A 20,576-nucleotide genomic window follows, 5' to 3' on the forward strand; every position below is an offset into this window, starting at 1 on the left:
AATTTTAATTTTAATTAAAAAATAAATTAAAAATCTATGTAACATAGAATTTATCATTTTAACCATTTCTAATTGTATAGTTCAGTAATATTAAATATATTTGCATTGTTGTGCAACCAATCTCCAGAACTTCTTCATCTTGCAAATTGAAACTCTGTACCCATTAAACAACTCTCCATTTCCCCCCATTCCCTGGCAGCCACCATTATACTTTCTGTTTCTATGGATTTTGCTACTCTAGGTACTTCATAAGTGAAGTCATATAATATTGTCTCTTTGTGACCTGCTTCTTTCACTTAGCATAATGTCCTCAAGTCTCATCCATGTGGTAGCACCTGTCAGAATTTTCCTCCTTTTTAAAGCTGAATTATCTTCCACTACCACATTTTGTTTATCCATTCTTCTGTCTATGGACATTTGGGCAACACAATTATTATTGTTTAAACTTTAGTTATTATTTTACATATTTATACCCTGCTTAATCCTTATATAAGCTGATATGAGACAAAATTTCATTTAGTTAAAAAAGAAAGGAAGAAAATGACAAAACCTTTCAACATATAAATTTTGGGGACACAAAGAATAAAAAAAAAAAGAAAATGACAAAACCTACCTAAAATTAGCCTTACTAAGTTTTGGATGTATAATTTTGAAAATTGCTATAAAGAAAGCTTTAATTAACTCCACAGTTTAAGATCTGAACCTAACTATTTTCTGAGCTCAGGAAGGTCTTCTCTAATGAATTGTACATATAAACAAACACTCAGGCCGAGCGAGCGTGGTGACTCACACCCATAATCCTAGCACTCTGGGAGGTCGAGGCAGGAGGATCACTTGAGGTCAGGAGTTCCAGACCAGCCTGAGCAAGAGTGAGACCCTGTCTCTACTAAAAATAGAAAACTTAGCTGGGTGTTCTGGTGCATGCCTGTAGTCCCAGCTACTTGGGAGGCTGAAGCAGGAGGCTCGCCTGAGCCCAGGAGTTTGAGGTTGCAGTGAGCTGTGATGAGGCCACTGCACTCTAGCTGGGGTGACAGAGTGAGACTCTATCGCAAACAAAACAAAACAGGACAAAACAAAACACTCAGCTATGTATGAATGTATCTTTAATACAGAATCTTTATATGTCTCCTGTGTTTTAGGTAAACTAAATATATGAAAGTGAAGAATGACCCAACAAAGAAATAGAGTTGTCATTTACTAAAATGATTCCTAGTAAGATTTATCTTTTAAGCCTGTCCTGAATTTGTTCAACTTTCACTTATTTTTATAAAAATCAGGTTTATAAGACAGTTTCAGAAACATATCTGAAATATATCCTCTGTATCAAGGGAGACACACCTCCCACCACAGGGTGGAAAAGAGAAATGGCTGTCTAGAAGCCTGGGAAAAGGTTGGAGCACCGCCCTCCCCAACTGGATATCCAGATGGAGTTGCCTCATGTGGTCCTTACTCTCTGGAGCCACGGAATTCTGTTCGGGACTGTGATCCAGCCTAAGAAAGAGGCAGGGAAACAAAAGATTTAGAAAGGGCACCATTCGCAGAAGTTTACTTCTACTGCTCTCACTGCAGAGTATATTTGCTTCTGTTGGACACAGTCCAATATGATCATGGCATTTGTACAATGTAGTGAAGTGGTGAAAGGATGGCAACACCCAGTGTGAAGTGTTGCCTCTTTGGATCAGTGCAGATTGCTATGTCTGTACAATTAGATTCCAAGTACGACTTAGACAAAGGAGAGGAGCTAGATTGTTATCTTACCCATCACACAGTGCTCTTCGTTTGCTTTCTACAAGAAAGTAAATAGGCCGGGCGCGGTGGCTCACGCCTGTAATCCTAGCTCTTGGGAGGCCGAGGCGGGCGGATTGCTCAAGGTCAGGAGTTCGAAACCAGCCTGAGCAAGAGCGAGACCCCGTCTCTACTATAAATAGAAAGAAATTAATTGGCCAACTGATATATATATATAAAATAAGCCGGGCATGGTGGCGCATGCCTGTAGTCCCAGCTACTCGGGAGGCTGAGGCAGAAGGATCGCTCGAGCCCAGGAGTTTGAGGTTGCTGTGAGCTAGGCTGACGCCACGGCACTCACTCTAGCCTGGGCAACAAAGTGAGACTCTGTCTCAAAAAAAAAAAAGAAAAAAAGAAAGTAAATAGGGATGTGGTAGTGACATGCTATGTATTGAAAAACATTTTTTTTTATTGAGACATAATTCACATACCATAAAATTCACCATTTTAAAATATAAAGTTCAGTGGTTTTTAATATATTCACATGGTTGTGCAGCCATCACTACAACTTCTAGAACATTTTCTTTACCTACAAAAGAAACCCTGTGCCCACTAGCAGTCACTCCCCATTTCTCCCCAATTTCTCCCCACCCAGCCCTAGGCAACTACTCTGTCTCTCTAGATTTGCCTGGTCTGGACATGTCATATAAACTGACTCATACAACATGCGGCCTTTGTGACTGGCTCTTTTCACTTAGTATGATTTTTTTTTTTTTTTTTGAGACAGAGTCTCACTTTGTTGCCCCAGCTAGAGTGCCGTGGTGTCAGCCTAGCTCACAGCAACCTCAAACTCCTGGGCTCAAGCGCTCCTCCTGCCTCAGCCTCCTGAGTAGCTGGGACTATAGGCATGCACCACCATGCCTGGCTAATTTTTTCTATGTATTTTTAATTGTCCAGCTAATTTATTTCTATTTTTAGTAGAGATGGGATCTCACTCTTGCTCAAGCTGGTGTCGAACTCCAGAGCTCAAACGGTCCTCCCACCTCGGCCTCCCAGAGTGCTATACTTAGTATAATATTTTCAATGCTTGTCCATGTTATAGCATGTATCAGTGCTTCATTGAATAATGTTCCATTATGTGTCTATACCACATTTTTTTGTTTGTTTGTTTTTTGAGATAGAGTCTCGCTTTGTTGCCCAGGCTAGAGTGAGTGCCCTGGCGTCAGCCTAGCTCACAGCAACCTTAAACTTCTGGGCTCAAGCAATCTTCCTGCCTCAGCCTCCCGAGTAGCTGGGACTAGAGGCATGCGCCACCATGCCCGGCTAATTTTTTCTCTGTATATTAGTTGGCCAATTAATTTCTTTCTATTTATAGTAGAGATGGGGTCTCACTCTTGCTCAGGCTGGTTTTGAACTCCTGACCTCGAGCAATCCACCTGCCTCAGCCTCCCACAGTGCTAGGATTATAGGCGTGAGCCACCGCGCCCGGCCCTTGTTTTTGTTTTTATTTTAATGTTTTTTATTATTTTCAATTACAGCATAGAAATGTTGAAATTTCTATGCTGAAATGAAATGTTTAGGTTATGGGGGGAGTACAAATGTTTAGGTTACATATATTGCCTATGCCCCACGTGAGTCAGAGCTTCAAGCATGTCCATCCCCCAATACCACATTTTGTTTATCCATTCATCAGTTGGTGGACATTTGGGTTGTTCTACTGTATGGTTATTATGAATCATGCTGCTATGAATATCCGTGGACAAGTTTTATGTGCATGTATGTTTTCATTTCTCTTGGGTATATACCTAGGAGTGGAATTGCTGGGTCAGATTGTAACTCTGTTTAATTTTGTGAGGAACTACCAGATTGCTTTCCAAAGTGGCTACACCATTTTATATTCCCATCAGCATGTATGAGAGTTCCAGTTTCTCTGCATCTTCGCCAACACTTGTTATTGTCCCTCTTTTTGATTATAGCCCTCCTAGTACGTCTTGCTACCTATGTGATGAACCCCCTCCCATACAGTTGGCTACACACACATTTTAAGCCCCAATCCCTGGGGATATAACGGTTTGTAAAAGGTTTTTTTTTTTCTTTTCTTTTTTTTTTTTTTTAATTATTTTTTATTTTGGCATATTATGGAGGTACAGATTTTAAGGTTTCAATATGTAAAAGGTTTCTAATAGTGCTTTCCTAAAAGATCAGAAGTCTGTTGAGGCATGGCTAGGTGGTATCCAGCTCCAGAAATAGTAGTCTTTTTTTAAAAAAAAAATCTCTGTTGGCTTAAATGAAACAGCTGGTTTAGGTCAAAATTGAGAATGAATTTCATGAACTTAAAAATGTTTCCAATTTCTCTGTTGTACAAGGCCTCAGATTAAAGCCTCATTGTGCATTAAAGTCTTTTTCTATCAATGCAAGTACGGTACTCTGGCCCCAAAATGGAAATAATTACAGAGGTGATCAACTCTTTCATTTTTTTAGGCCAGTGATATTATTTTCATAGTTACTGAATTGGCATGTGTAGTAATATGGAAACTGTTTGCAAACACACTTTCCCTCAAGAAGTTCTGAAGATTTTTTTCAAAAATCCAGTTTATTAGCAGTGCTCCTGTTCTTGGCTCCCATTTCAGTTAAGGGGTGGAGTGTTGTGAAGATATTACACCACATGCCAAGTAAACATCCTCTTCAAAATGAACACCCACTTCTATTTCTTCCAGTGCAAAAGGAAAGCAAGCATTGTCAGCCAGATGTGCTGAACTTTCTCATGCAGTCACATTCTAAAACCACACAAAAACTGAGCAGTTGCCAGATATTTCACTATTTTCAAAGAAAAAGGTGTGCCTTAATCTTTTTATTTTGTTTAGGATTTCTGTTTCTAGAACTTGGCATCCAATGGGAACAAGAAAAGACGAAAAATAAAAATAAAAAAAAAGATTTCTGTTTAATGTTAAAGTTCAAAACCACTTAGATGTGGGAGTCTCAGTGAGGGCTCACATATTGGAATGAACAAATGGGAATGCAAAGGGGTTGCTGATAGGGTTGATATATTTAAAAAATATTTTCTTATGAAAAATTTCAAACATGAAAAATTTCTTATATCTACGACTCAGCTAATGGATATGCCTATTTTGATTATTTCATAAAACAGTAGTCAACATTTTCCAAATCTTGTTTCAAACCATCTCCTCCCTGCTTTTTTCTTTTGTGCTTGAGTATTTTAATGCAAATTCAAGATATCATGCCATTTTACCCATGTATAATACAGAATACATCTGTAAATGGCAAAGGTTTTTTTTATAAACACTATACTATTATCACATTTAAATAAACAATATCCTTTATCATTGAATACTCAGTTCATATTCAAGTTTGACAGACTTCATTTTTAAATTTCATTACAGTAAATTTTAGACATACACAAAAATGAAGAGAATAATAGAATGAACGCCCATATATCTATCACCACCTTTAATAATTATCAACTCAGACTCATTGTTTCTTCTATAACCCACATGCTCCTCTCCCCTGCCCCTTATAGATTTTTTTCTTTGAATCATATCACTATTTATTTATTTATTTATTTGAGACACAGTCTCACTCTGTTGCCTGGGCTAGAGTGCCATGGCATCAGCCTAGCTCACAGCAACCTCAAACTCCTGGGCTCAAGCGATCCTCCTGCCTCAGCCTCCCAAGTAGCTGGGACTACAGGCATGCGCCACCATGCCCAGCTAATTTTTTCTATATATTTTTAGTTGGCTAATTAATTTCTTTCTATTTTTTTTTTTTTTTTTTGAGACAGAGTCTCACTTTGTTGCCCAGGCTAGAGTGAGTGCCATGGCGTCAGCCTCGCTCACAGCAACCTCAAACTCCTGGGCTCAAGCGATCCTGCTGCCTCAGCCTCCCGACTAGCTGGGACTACAGGCATACGCCGCCATGCCTGGCTAATTTTTTCTATATATATTAGTTGGCCAATTAATTTCTTTCTATTTATAGTAGAGACGGGGTCTCACTCTTGCTCAGGTTGGTTTCGAACTCCTGAACTTGAAGGATCTGCCCACCTCGGCCTCCTAGAGAGCTGGGGTTATAGGCGTGTGAGCCACCGCGCCCAGCCCAATTTCTTTCTATTTTTAATAGAGACAGGGTCTCGCTCTTGCTCAGGCTGGTCTCGAACTCCTGACCTTGAGCGATCCTCTCGCCTTGACCTCCCAGAGTGCTAGGATTACAGGCGTGAGCCACTGTGCCCGGCCCATTTTTTATTTTTTTATTGTGATAACATTCATCTAGCATAAAACTCACCATTTCTACCATTTTAAAGTATACTATTAAGTGGCATTTGGTAATTCACAATCTTGTGCAACCATCACCACCATCTAGTTCCAGAAGTTTTTCATCACGGCAAAAGGAAATCCCATACCTGTTGAGCAGTCACTCCCCATTCCCCACTCCTCTTAGCCTTGATAACAATCTCCTCTCTCTATGGATATGTCTGTTCTGGATATTTTATAGGAATGTAGACCCCTTATAATTTTTAAATGAATCTGAAATACCATGTAATTGCATACATATATACTTTAGCATGCATGTATCTTTAAAACATAAGGTCTCTTTATTTCTTTTTTTTTTATTTTTTATTTTTTTAAAGCCAGTCAAATTTAGCAGTGGGGGGTTGAATACCAACTTTAGTGACACTAATGTGAATAAGTTCTGATAACCCACTACCATCGGACCAGCCTCTTTATTTCTTTAAACATAACCATAAGACTACAGTCATGCCTGAAAAAATTAAACAATGATTACTTACTATCACAAAATATCCAGCCCGTGTTCAAATTTCCATTTGTATCATAAATGCCATACGTTTGTTTTAGTTTATTTGTTTGAATCAGGATCCAAATAAGATCTGTAGATCATGATTCTATTATATGCAGCTTAAATCTCTTTTCATGGAGAGGTTCCCCCTCTATTTCCTTTTATTCACTTGCAATTTATTTGTTGAAGACACAAAATTTATTTGTTGAGGAAATAAAATTACAAAGCTTACAAAGGGAGACAGAGCAGGTGGGTGGGTGAGTGAGTCAGTGAATGAGTAAAAAGAACAAAGCTTATGTGGGAATCTCATTGTTTGCTTTGGCTGTTTGCTTCTCTGTGGTGGTGTCTAACATGCTCCTCTGTCTTCTGTATTTCCTGCATATCGATAGTTCTGTCTAGAGCTACATTGTCCCCATACGGTGGCCGCTAACCCCATGTAGTTATTGAACACTTGAAATGTGACTAATCCAAATTGAGATATGCCATAAGTACAAAATATACATCAGATTTCAAAGACTTAGTACAGAGAAAGGAATGTAAACTGTCTCACTAATAGTTTTTTTTGTTGATTTTATGTTGATATGGTAATATTTTGGATATATTGGGTTAAATAAATTATTAAAATTAATTTGACATATTTATCTTTAGTAGCTTTGATGTGGCTACTAGAAGATTTAAAGTTACATATGTGGCTCACATTATATTAATATGTCTATTGGACAGTGCTAATTTAGAAACCTGATAAAATTCAGATTTGCTTTTTTGGCAATTGTACTTCATACATAGTGTTGGGTATGTCCAGCCAGAAGCACATAATGTCTGACTCTTTTTGTGATGTTAGCAGCCATTGATGATCAATGTTTGGATCTATTTCTTCATTAGAGGTTGCAAAATGGCAATGTTTGAATTTTCGTCATTCCTTCTGTATTTATTTGCTGGAGCACATAAAAGAGAAACCCTCCTCATTGACCTCATCTATATTTGGTTCCTTAGTGGTACCAATCTATATGGGAAGCAAGGTCAATGTTTGATTCTTTCCCTTTATTTACCAATTCTCAAAGTTATCAGTTGGCTCACAAACCATGGATAGACTTTAAAAATATTTAGTAGTGTTTATTTTTATGTGCTTCTCAGAAACATTTACAAAGTTTACATGGGAATGAAGATGCAGGTTTGTAAGCAAATTGAATACCTTCTGCTCCCAAACTGTGTTATTAATAAATGCTAAATAGTAAACAGCTTGTAGGCTTCAAGAATGTCAAGGTTATAAAAAGATAAAGAAAGACTGAGGAACTGCTCCAGATTAAAGGAGACTAAAGAGACATGACAATTAGATGCAACTTATGATCCTGGGCTACATCTTGGTTGAGGAAAAAAGGGGCTTTTTCTCTTTTACTCTAAAGGACGTTAGTGGAACAATTGGTAAAAATTAAACAAAGTTTGGAGATTAGATGATAGTTACATTCTTGATTTTGACACTCATATGGTGGTTATATAAGAGAATATTCTTGTGTTTAGGAAATGTACACTGAAGTATTCAGGGGGAAAGGAGTATTATGTCTGTAACTTATTCTCAAAAGACTCAGAAAAAATATATAGAAAGAAAGAGAGAGAGAATGGTAAAGCAAATGTGGTAACATTTGGAAATTTTGGGTTAAAGGTATACTGGGATTCTTCGTATTATTATTATTATTATTATTATTTTATTTTTTTCAGCGTATTATGGGGGTACAAATGTTAAGGTTACGTATATTGCCCTTGCCCCCCTCCCTCCTCAAGTCAGAGCTTCAAGCATGTCCATCCCCCACTTGGTGCACACTGCACTCATGTATGTATATACCCATCCCCTCCCCTCACCACCTGCCCGACACCGGATAAATGTTATTCCTATATGTCCACTTAGGTGTCAATCAGTTAATACCAATTTGCTGATGAGTACATGTGGTGCTTGTTTTTCCATTTTTGGGATACTTCATGTAATAGAATGGGTTCCAGCTCTATCCAGGAAAATATAAGATGTGCTATATCACCGTTGTTTCTTATAGCTCAATAGTACTCCATGGTACACATATACCACATTTTATTAATCCACTCATGGATTGAAGGACACTTGGGTTGTTTCCAAATCTTTGCAATTGTGAATTGTGCTGCTATAAACATTCGAGCGCAGGTGTCTTTTTCATAGAGTGTCTTTTGTTCTTTTGGGTAGAGGCCCAGTAATGGGATTGCTGGATCAAATGGTAGATCTGCTTATAGCTCTTTAAGGTATCTCCGTATTGCTTTCCACAGAGGTTGAACTAATTTGCAGTCCCACCAGCAATGTAGGAGTGTTCCTATCTCTCCACATCCACGCCAACATTTATTGTTTTGGGACTTGTTAATAAAGGCCATTCTTACTGGAGATAAGTGATATCTCATTGTAGTTTTTTTTTTTTTTTGAGACAGAGTCTCGCTTTGTTGTCCAGGCTACAGTGAGTGCCGTGGCGTCAGCCTAGCTCACAGCAACCTCAAACTCCTGGGCTCGAGCGATCCTTCTGCCTCAGCCTCCCGAGTAGCTGGGACTACAGGCATGTGCCACCATGCCTGGCTAATTTTTTATATATATATCAGTTGGCTAATTAATTTCTTTCTATTTATAGTAGAGACGGGGTCTTGCTCTTGCTCAGGCTGGTTTTGAACTCCTGACCTTGAGCAATCCGCCCGCCTCGGCCTCCCAAGAGCTAGGATTACAGGCGTGAGCCACCGCGCCCGGCCTCTCATTGTAGTTTTGATTTGCGTTTCCCTGATGATTAGAGATGTTGAGCATTTTTTCATATGTTTGTTAGCCATTATTCTGTCTTCTTTTGAAAAGTTTTTGTTCATGTTCTTTGCCCACTTTTTGAAAGAGTTGTTTGATTTTTCCTTGTTGATTTTCCTGCATTCTAAGTAGATTGTAGTTATCAGCCCTTGATCGACGTGTAGCTTGTGAAAATTTTCTCCCATTCTGTGGGTTGTCTGTTTGCTCTCTTGACAGTTTCTTTGGCTGTGCAGAAGCTTTTTAATTTGATCAGGTCCCATGAATCTGGAAGTACTGCAAAAAAGGTAATAAAATATGCCCCAGAATTTTAAAAAATCCTGTCTGCTCTCTTTATAAGGTTAAATATAGATTGGTATTCATTGGAACTCAAAACCATATTAAAAAGCACTTTCTAAATTTGGGAGAGACTCTGTGAACAATAGAGAATTTAGGAACCAGTTCTGTGGCTTAAAATATTCCCATATAGGCTGGGCATGGTGGCTCACGCCTGTAATCCTGGCGCTCTGGGAGACTGAGGCGGGAGGATTGTTTGAGCTCAGGAGTTCGAGACCAGCCTGAGCAAGAGTGACACCCCATCTCCAGTAAAGAAACAGAAAGAAATTAGCTGGACAACTAAAAATATATAGAAAAAAATTAGCCAGGCATGGTGGTACATGCCTGTAGTCCCAGCTACTTGGGAGGCTGAGGCAGGAGGATCGCTTGAGCCCAGGAGTTTGAGGTTGCTGTGAGCTAGCCTAATGCCACAGCACTCTAGCTTGGGCAACAAAGTGAGACTCTGTCTCAAAAATAAAATAAAATAAAATATTCCCATGAATTCTTTGACATTCCTTTCAAGAGAAGGCACTCAATTCCCCTTTCTTGACTGTGAGCTAGACTTAGTAATGTGCGTGCTTCTAACAAAGAGAATATGGCAGAAATGACAGTGTGTCACTCTTGAGACTAGGTCATACAAGGCAGTATGGCTGCAGAAGCACTCTTGCTTGGATCAGTAGCTCTGGGTTCGGAAGCCATGAGGCCAGTAAGGGTAGCCTTGTGGATAGGGCGACATAGGGAGGAACTGAGGCCTCCTGCCAAAAGCCATGTGAGTGAGCCATCTTGGAAATGGCTCCTCCAGCCCCTGTCAGGCCTTAAGATAACTGCAACCCTGGTCAGCAGCTTGACTGCAACTTCCTGAGAGACCTGGAGCCAGAGCCACTCAGCTAAGTCACTCCTGAGTTCCTGGCCTTCAGGAACCGTGAGATAATAAGTGTTTGTTGTTCGAGTTGCTGTTATGCAGCAATAGATGACTAATGCAATTCCATTTCTTAAGCACCTTGAAATCGTGCTGCTTGGACAGCTGCCTAAATGTAAAACTTATCTTTTCCACTAGATTCTGATATAACATGTAAATATGAGTAGACGTAGAGAGGAGCATTTCTAAGTCGCAACCAAATCTGCACTGTCACTTTGGGAACTATCATTCATGAGATTGTGGTACGTGCTCAGAAGTCAGCAGGAAGCAGCTAAAGTAAAATTTCAGTTTTCAGTGACTGGCTGGAACTCCTAGAGAAGAGGATTAAGGAAATGAGTAAAAATGTAAAATAAGACACGATGTCATGAAAGTAGGTTTAAACTAGTAGGGGATTTAGTGGCAAAAGAAAACATAAGCCTCTTAGGAAAGGAAATCTGGGAAGAATACTTTGCCACTGTGTTTCTAGTACTTTCCAGGCAATTCTGATTCCTCCCTTGATTTAAATCAACAATCATTTATTGGCGATCAGATGAGTAAGACATGCTCCTTGTCCTCAAGAAGCTATTTGGAAATATCCTTGACTGTGAAAAAGGGTGTTTCAGTCTCATTGTCCTTATTTAGTTCCTTTGTTTGTTTCTATGGTTCTGTATTTAAGAAGCAGCTTTCTTATTTAAACTTTATCTCCAGAGAGAACTTATGCACCAGGAAGAGGACTGCTATGTGCACAAGAGTTGCAGTTCACAGAGCAGACATCACTGTCAATGTAATCAGTTAACTGGAAGTGTGATTTATGTACCTGCACACTCCTGTGGGTTGTGACACCCTCGAAAAAGTGATAAATGCATTTCTGGCCTTGCAAAGCTGAGAATCAAATCTCTGATGACCCAGTAGCCACATCAACTTGGTCAAAATAGAAGAGGGTAGGAAACAAAAATGAAGAATGAGACCACAATCTATATTCACCATAAAAGGATTCTGTTTGCTGGGCTGGGTAGCAGTCTTTGTTTATTGAGCATAATTCTATATAGACTCAACTGAGAGCACTTAAATATTTACAGATTGGCTTGTGCTGCACATGCTTTTTCTCTGAGATGTGGATCACTTTACTCTCTGTTGTAAAATCCTGGCTCATGTTGGGTTCTTTGGGAGCAGAAACTGAGATGGGGATTTTTGTGTCAGTGCTTCGATGGGGGAGAGCTCTTGGGAAACAGCGCGTGAAGGAATCAGGATGGGGCTGGAGAAAGATCTAGGCAAGGAAGTGGTCTCAGCTGGAGACTTCCCTCAGCCCGATCCCATGGGCCACTCTGGAGCATGGTTGGAACCCCAGAGTTGTGCCCACCTTGAGGCAAGGGGTTGGCCTTTTATGTCTTCATGGCAATCAGTCATGGCTGCTCCATTGGAGGTTGTGGAGTTGTAACCTCTCTGAAGTGACTCTAGTTTGGCTGAGGGCAAGTGGCCAAAGAAGGGAGCAGGTGTGAGCCATTAGCAGACAACACTCACTGATGGGGGCATCACCTGGTGAAAGGAATCTTGGCAGTAAACCAACAGGTCCTACCCTGGGTCTGAAATTTTCTCATGGTAATAATTATGGCAGTCTGGCTAGATATGCCCCAAACTTATTTCTTGTTCCTGGGTACACAGCTTGACAACATTTCCCAGCCTCTCTTGCATATGGTGTGGCCATATGACTCATTCCTAATCAATGCAAAGCAGGGAGAAGTGATTTGCATCACCTCTGGGCCTGACTCATAAAGCCCCCTGTGCAAGCCATCTTCCACGTCCTCTTTTTCCAGTTCTCCTGAGTTCCCTCTTGCTTTTTTTTCCCCGTAACTGCTAGATGCAGAAGATCTAGTGCAGGGCTTTGAGGTCCTTAGGGGATGGGGGAGCTGGTAGATAGTGTTGCTGAATGAACACAAAGGAAACCATCTTTATCGCAGATCCTGATTGGACTGTGACATGAGCAGGAAATAAAACACAATGATTTATTACGTTAGCCCACTGAGATTTTGGGGTTGTTAGCCTACTCTGACTCATTCAGTGAACATTGCATTTTTCAAAAACACAAACAGCTTTGGAAAATGTAATTTTCAGAGTTCTATCAATTTAATCAATCATAATCCTTACTCAACTCTGTGATGACTAAAGTGCTGAATAACCGAAGAATTTTTCTTAGCCCTTTAAAAAATAGAAAAAAACTTGAAATCTGTACCCCCATAATATGCCGAAATAAAAAAAAAATAGAAAAAAAAAAGCTCTAAAACATAAAGCTCTGATGGTACATTTGAGTATTATGGGTAATTTAAAAAAGGACTGTGAAACTATATGGCCAGGGAAATTATTATCCAAAATCCTGTTCTGGGAAACAAAGCATGAAGCTGCTTTCCCAAGGTTAACAAGAGGTGAGAACCGTTGGCTCCAGTTTGTCTGACATAACTGTTGTGCTTTACCAGAGCACAGAAAACTTTTAACGTTTCTGCACAGCCATTCCTAGAGCTACCAAAGACTTGATTCCATGGAGAGAGGTGAACTGTCTGACATCTTACATAAGAGGGCGGCAGGGCTTCTGGAAACAACTGTTTGTGGCTTGAGAACAGCCACCTTCTCAATTTGTCAGGCTTTTGCTTCGGAGGATGGACTTGGTATAGGAAGAAAGAGGCCACGTGATCTCTCTGTTTTTCACACACACACAAACTCTCTCTCTCTCTCTCTCTCTCTCTCTCTCTCTCTCTCTCTCTCTCTCTCTCTCACACACACACACACACACACACACACACACACACATGGGTGGGTGCATGGTATAATTTCACCAAAGTTCCAAACTGGTTTTATGGGAGACAGTGTAACTTGCAAGGTTCCATTGTCATTAGTATTTGTAGGGCATATGGGAGTTCAAGAACTCCAGCCCTCTGCTTCTGGCTGAGATCAGAACGGATTGGGTGGGTTTCCGTGTGAACATCGGCTCCACTTTTGCTAGAGTTGGGCTGGAGATGCAGACTGGGTTTGTGTCCACAGTCAGGCTGCTCCTTATTTTCTCTAACGCCTTCCTCCCTCACTTCTGAGAGAGTCTACAAAACAGTCCCATACCTGGGAAGTTACAAGAAAATTGCTCTCTTCTGACCATCAAGTCCTGCAAGTGGGAACAGAGAGAGGACCCAAACTACATGTGGAATTAGGAGTAGAGTGGAGTCCCCTCTGAGGGCAGCAGAACTTGTGGGGGGAGTGGTAGAAGGGAGGGAGAGGAGGGGGAGAGAGAGAGAGAGATGGAATTGCTTGTGTTAAAAAAAGAATTAGAGTGGCTCATGCCTGTAATCCTAGCTCTCTGGGAGGCCCAGGCAGGCAGATTGCTCAAGGTCAGGAGTTCGAAACCAGCCTGGGCAAGAGCGAGACCCTGTCTCTACTATAAATAGAAAGAAATTAATTGGTCAACTAATATATATAGAAAAAATTAGCCAGGCATGGTGGCACATGCCTGTAGTCCCAGCTACTCGGGAGGCTGAGGTAGAAGGATTGCTTGAGCCCAGGAGTTTGAGGTTGCTGTGAGCTAGGCTGACGCCATGGTACTCACTCTAGCCTAGGCAACAAAGTGAGACTCTGTCATAAAAAAAAAACAAAAACAAAAACAATTAGAGGCCGGACTAGGTGGCTAAGGCCTGTAATCCTAGCACTCTGGGAGGCCGAAGCAGGAGGATCACTCAAGGTCAGGAGTTCGAAACCAACCTGAGCAAGAGCGAGACCCCGTCTCTATTATAAATAGAAAGAAATTAATTGGCCAACTAATATATATAAAGAAAAAATGAGCCGGGCATGGTGGCGCATGCCTGTAGTCCCAGCTCCTCCGGAGGCTGAGGCAGAAGGATTGCTTGAGCCCAGGAGTTTGAGGTTGCTGTGAGCTAGGCTGACGCCACGGCACTCACTCCAGCCTGGGCAACAAAGTGAGACTCTGTGTCAAAAAAAAAAAAAAAAAAAAAAGAATTAGAGCCTGGACAAATAACAGCCAGAGAAGGCCACAAAGGGAGGGTTTTCACACTTATATGCCTGACAACAAAACTATTACAAAAACTGCAAACATGCACAAAGATCATCACAATCTTATACTTCTGTAGGGACATTTGTCCAGCAACTGCCTGTTCAATCTCAGACTGGCATCACCCTTGTTATTGATCCTTATAGCCATAATCATTTCAAAACAATACGTAATCCTCCTTATTTTTCCTCAAAAACCTTTGTCTTCCTTTACCTCCATGAATACACACTTAGTTTACTATGGCGCACATAGTCCCATTGCAATGCCCTATTCCCAAATAAACACCATTTTCTTTTAGAGAGCCTCTCTTTGTTATTTAGGTTGACAGTTATATGGTCTAGTTTATTGCTCCCAGGCTACAAACCTGTACAGCATGTTAGTATACTGAATACTGTACGCAATTGTAACATAATGCTAAGTATTTTTTTGTTGTTATTTTGACATGGGGTCTCACTCTGTCACCTAGGCTGGAGTGCAGTGGCACTATCATAGCTCACTGTAACATCAAACTCCTGGGTTCAAGCCACCCTCTGCCTCAGCCTCCCTAGTAGCTAGAATTACAGGTGCCCACCATCATATTGGCTAACTTTAAAAATTTTTTTTGTAGAGATGGGGTCTTGTTATGTTGCCCAAGCTGGTCTTGAACTCCTGGCCTCAAGTGATCCTCCCAATCTCAGCCTTCTAAAGTGCTGGGATTACAGGTGTAGGCCACCATGCCTGGCCCCACAATGGTAAGTATTTGTTTATCTAAACATATCCAAACATAAAAAAGTACAGTGAAAATAAGATATTATAATCTGGCCAGGCCCAGTGGCTCACGCCTGTAATCCCAGCACTCTGGGAGGCAGAGGCGGGAGGATTGCTTGAGGTCAGGAGTTCAAGACCAACCTGAGCAAGAGTGAGACCCCGTCTCTACTAAAAATATAAAAAATTAGCCAGTCAACTAAAAATCGAAATAAAAAATCAGCCGGGCATGGTGACTCACACCTGTAGTCCCAGCTACTTGGGAGGCTGAGGTAGGAGGATTGCTTGAGCCCCAGGAGTTTGAGTTTGCTGTGAGCTAGGCTGATGCCATGGAACTCACTCTAGCCCAGGCAACAGAGTGAGACTTTGTCTAAAAAAAAAAAAAAGCTATTATAATCTTCTGGGACCACTGTCATACATGTGATCTATTGCTGACCAAAATGTCATTGTATGGTGCATGACTGTATCTCAATATAACTCATGAAAATTATGAAGCCCAGAGAAGCCAAGCAGAATTCTCCATACCCTCCCCCCAGGTAACCTGTAAATCTGTTACAGGTATAAGGAAATATTAGGTCTTCATACTTTAGAACAGTGGTTGGCAAATTTTTTCTGTAAAGGGCAAGATAATAAATATTTTAGGCTTTGTATGTGACATAGTCTCTGCTACAATGAGTCAGCTCTGCAGTTTTAGTGCCCCAACAGCCATAGACAGTTCATAAATGAATGGGTGTGGCTGTGTCCCAATAAAACTTAAGGACACTGAAATGCAAATTTCATATAATTTTCACATGTCATGAAATATTATTCAGGGCACAGAAAGCACTATTTTTTTCAACCATTTAAGATATGTAAAAACTCATCCTTAGCTTGTAAACCACAGGAAACAGGCGATGGCCCACTTTGGCCCTACTTTGCTGATCTCTGCTTTAGCATCCTCTTCCCTATAGGTGACCAGGGCCTTGTTCTGAGTTTGCTAAGTTAAGCTGTCGTCTTCACGTGGGGCATTGCTGCTGGATGTAAAAGGAAAAAAGCATAACTTAATGAATATCTCTTGGCTGGGTGTGGTGGCTCATGCCTGTGATCCCAGTACTCTGGGAGGCTGAGGAGGCGGGAGGATAACTTGAGGTCAGGAGTTCGAGACCAGCCTGAGCAAGAGTGAGACCACGTCTCTACTAAAAATAGAAAAATTAGCCAGGCATGGTGGCGCATGCCTGTAGTCCCAGCTTCTTGGGAGGCTGAGGCAAGAGGATTGGTTGAGCCCAGGAGTTTGAGGTTGCTGTGAGCTAGGCTGATGCCATGGCACTCTAGCCTGGGCAACAGAGCAAGACTCTGTCTCAAAAAAAAAAAAAAAAAGAATATCTCTTGACTATCCCTGAAAATATGATCATTTTGGCTTTTCTGGCCATAATGGAGCCTAAACAAGTGTGTGAGCTTAGAACCACAAAAAATATAAAGAAATTCTCTTCTAAAAGGTTTTGGTTTTTGTGTACTGTCAGCCTTAAGGGATATGAGTGCTTCTAGTGTCTACATTCTTATCTGTATTTATTGTGAAGTTTGATAACTAGTTCTTCTATTAAGAAACACTGTTGTAGAAATAAAAAACAGTACTTGGCATTCCATAGATATGAAAACATTTTTTTTTTTTTTGAGACAGAGTCTCACTTTGTTGCCCAGGCTAGAGTGAGTGCCGTGGCATCAGCCTAGCTAACAGCAACCTCAAACTCCTGGGCTCAAGCAATCCTCCTGCCTCAGCCTCCTGAGTAGCTGGGACTACAGGCATGTGCCATCATGCCCGCCTAATTTTTTCTATATATTTTTAGTTGGCCAATTAATTTCTTTCTATTTTTAGTAGAGACAGGGTCTTGCTCTTGCTCAGGCTGGTTTCGAACTCCTGATCTCGAGCAATCCGCCTGCCTTGGCCTCCCAGAGTGCTAGGATTACAGGCATGAGCCACCGCACCCGGCCTGAAAGTGTTTTGAAAAACATTGTAGCTTTCTCCCCCACTATATGAATGTTAGGGATTATTATACCTCATATTTCTTTTCGCAGATGTCACAGGGGAAACTAGGGTTTGGTGTTTATCACACAGACACCCCTTCTCACCTCTGTTAGAGTGATGGGCCGAGCTCTGGGAAAACTGAGTACAACTGGATGGAAAGGAAGAGACTAAACATTATTTCTTGGCTTCTAGTTTTCCTTAGAAGGTATTGCAGCTTCTGCAATATGGGCCGGGCGTGGTGGCTCATGCCTGTAATCCTAGCACTCTGGGAGGCCAAGGTGGGCAGGTTGTTTGAGCTCAGAAGTTCGAGACCAGCCTGGAAAGAAATTAATTGGCCAACTAATATATATAAAGAAAAAATTAGCTGGGCATGGTGGCGCATGCCTGTAGTCCCAGCTACTCGGGAGGCTGAGGCAGGAGGATTGCTTGAGCCCAGGAGTTTTTGAGGTTGCAGTGAGCTAGGCTGATGCTCTGGCACTCTAGCCTGGGCAAGAGTGAGACTCTGTCTCAAAAAAAAAAAAGTTATTGCAGCTATGGAGAATACAAAGGTGGTGAGATTTTGAAATGGAAATACTCAAGCTAATTTGGTTTTCATTGTTCTTAATTTACCTATCTTTTCTGTGCTCTTATCCTTGAGACTACTGCTGGCTTAGTTCTCTCTTGGCAGGTCTGGAGCAAAATGCGGTATAAGGAAGGCTTAGTGAACAGATGAGAGCTGCTTCCTCCCAGAGTGGATCCTTTTCTCTATCTCATTTCTTCAGATTCCAAAAGGGCAATATTACTCTGGCCATCATTGGGTTGATATCATTTTTCTTTTTTCTTCTTGTATATCTCTCTTCCTCTTTCCTTTTTTTTCTTTTTATCTTTACCATCTCATTTTTTCCCTCTCCTTGGTCCTTATTTGAGTTTACCACAGTAGCAAAGTATAATTATCATCAATGATATTTCTTGAGATGTTTTTTGTTTTTAATAAAAATAAAAATATTTGGGTGAAAGTTTTATATATCTCTTTATTAAAGCAAATTATAAAATGTATTTGAAAATTTTATTGATACATAATAATTGTACATATTTATGGAGTACATGTGATGTTTTGATATGTGAATGCAATAATCAAATTAGAGTATTCAGGGTATTCATCACCTCGAATATTTATCATAGCTTTGTGTTAGGAACATTTCAAATCTTCACTTCTAGCTATTTTGAAATTTACAATATATTGTTGTTGACTATAGTCACCCTACTGTGCTATTGAATACTAGAATTTATTCCCTCCATCACACTATATTTTTGTGCTCATTAACCAACCTTTCTTCATCCTCTCCCCATTTCCAGCCTCTGGTAACTATCATTCTACTCTCTACTTCCATGAGATCAACAGTTTTAGCTCCCACATATAAGTGAGAACATTCAATATTTGTTTTTCTGTGCCTGGCTTATTTCATTTGACATAATGACTTCCAGTTTCATCCATGTTGTTGCAGATAAAAGGATTTCATATGGCTGAAAAGTATTCCATTGTGTATATATAACACATTTCTTAATCCATTCATTTGTTGATGGACACTTAGGTTGATTCCACAACTTGGCTATTGTGACTAGTGCTGTAATAAACAGGAGGGTGCAGGTATATCCCTTTGATATACTGATTTCCTTTCCTGTGGATAAATACCCACTAGTGGGATTGCTGGAGCATATGGTATTTTTTTTTTTTTTTTGAGACAGGGTCTCATTTTGTTTCCTGGGTTAGAGTGCAGTGGCGTCATCATAGCTCACTGCAACCTCAAACTCCTGGGCTCAAGCAATCCTCCTCCCTCAGCCTCCTGAGTAGCTAGGACTACAGATGTGCAACAGCATGCCCGGCTAATTTTTTTTTTTTTTTTTTGAGACACAGTCTTGCTCTGTTGCCCTGGCTAGAGTGCTAATTTTTTAATTTTTGTAGAGACAGGGTCTGGCTGTGTTGCTCAGGCTGGTCTCAAACTCCCAGCCTAAAAGCAATCCTCCTGCCTTGGCCTCCCAAAGTGCTGGAATTATAGGCATGAGCCACCATGCCTGGCCTATTTTTAGTTTTTTTGAGAAACCTCCATACTCTTTTCCATAATGACTATACTAGCTTACATTTCCATCAATAGTATATAAGAGTTTCCTTTCCTCTTATATATGGAGTGAGATGATATCTCATTGTGGTTTTGATTTTGCATTTCCCTGATGATTAGTGATTTTGAGCATTTTTTCCATATACCTGTTGGCCATTTGTATATTTTCTTTTGACAAATGTCTATTCAGATCATTGCCAAGTTTTAAATTGGATTTTTTTTTTTTTTTTTGCTGTTGAGTTGAGTTCCTTGCATATCCTGGATATTAGTCTCTTGTTGGATGAAGAATTTGCAAATATTTTCTCCCATTCTGCAGGTTGTTTCTTCACTCTTTTGATGTTTCCTTTGCTGTGAAGAAGCTTTTCAGTTTAATATTATCCCATTTGTCTATTTTTTATTTTGTTGGTTTTGTTTTTAAGGTCTTAGTCATAAAAATCTTTGCCCACAACAATATCCTGAAGCATTTTACCAATGTTTTCTTCTGGTAGTTTCATAGTTTCAGTCTTATGTTTAAATGTTTAATCCATTTTGAGTTGATTTTTGTACATATTGAAAGACAGGGGTCTAGTTTTATTCTTCTGCATATAGATATCCAGTTTTCCCAGCACCATTTATTGAGGAGACTGTTCTTTCCCCGGTGTACATTCTTGGAGCCTTTGTCAAAAATCAGTCAGCTGTAAATATGTGGATTTATTTCTGGATTCTCTATTCTGTTCCAGTCTATGTGTCTGTTTTTATATTAATATCATGCTGTTTGGGTTACTACAGCTTTGTAATATATTTTGAAGTCAGGTAGTGTGATGCCTCCAGCTTTTTCTTTTTGCTCAGGATTGCTTTGACTACTCAAGGTCTTTTGTGGTTCCCCATGAATTTTAGAATTGTTTGCTCTATTTCTGTGCAGAATGTCATTGGTATTTTGATAGGGTTTGCACTGAATCTGTAGATTGCTTTGGGTAGTATGGTCATTTTAACAATATTAATTCTTCTGATCCATGAGCATGGGATGTCTTTCCATTTGTTTGTGTTCTCTTCAATTTCTTTATCAGTGTTTTGTAGTTTTCCTTGTAGGAAAAATGTATTTTTTATTAGTGCTTAACCCTGGACCAATTTTTTTCTTTTGGGTTAGTGTTTCCCAGAGAAGCTTGATG

Source organism: Microcebus murinus, chromosome X (genome assembly GCF_040939455.1).
Source record: "Microcebus murinus isolate Inina chromosome X, M.murinus_Inina_mat1.0, whole genome shotgun sequence".
NCBI lineage: Eukaryota > Metazoa > Chordata > Mammalia > Primates > Cheirogaleidae > Microcebus > Microcebus murinus.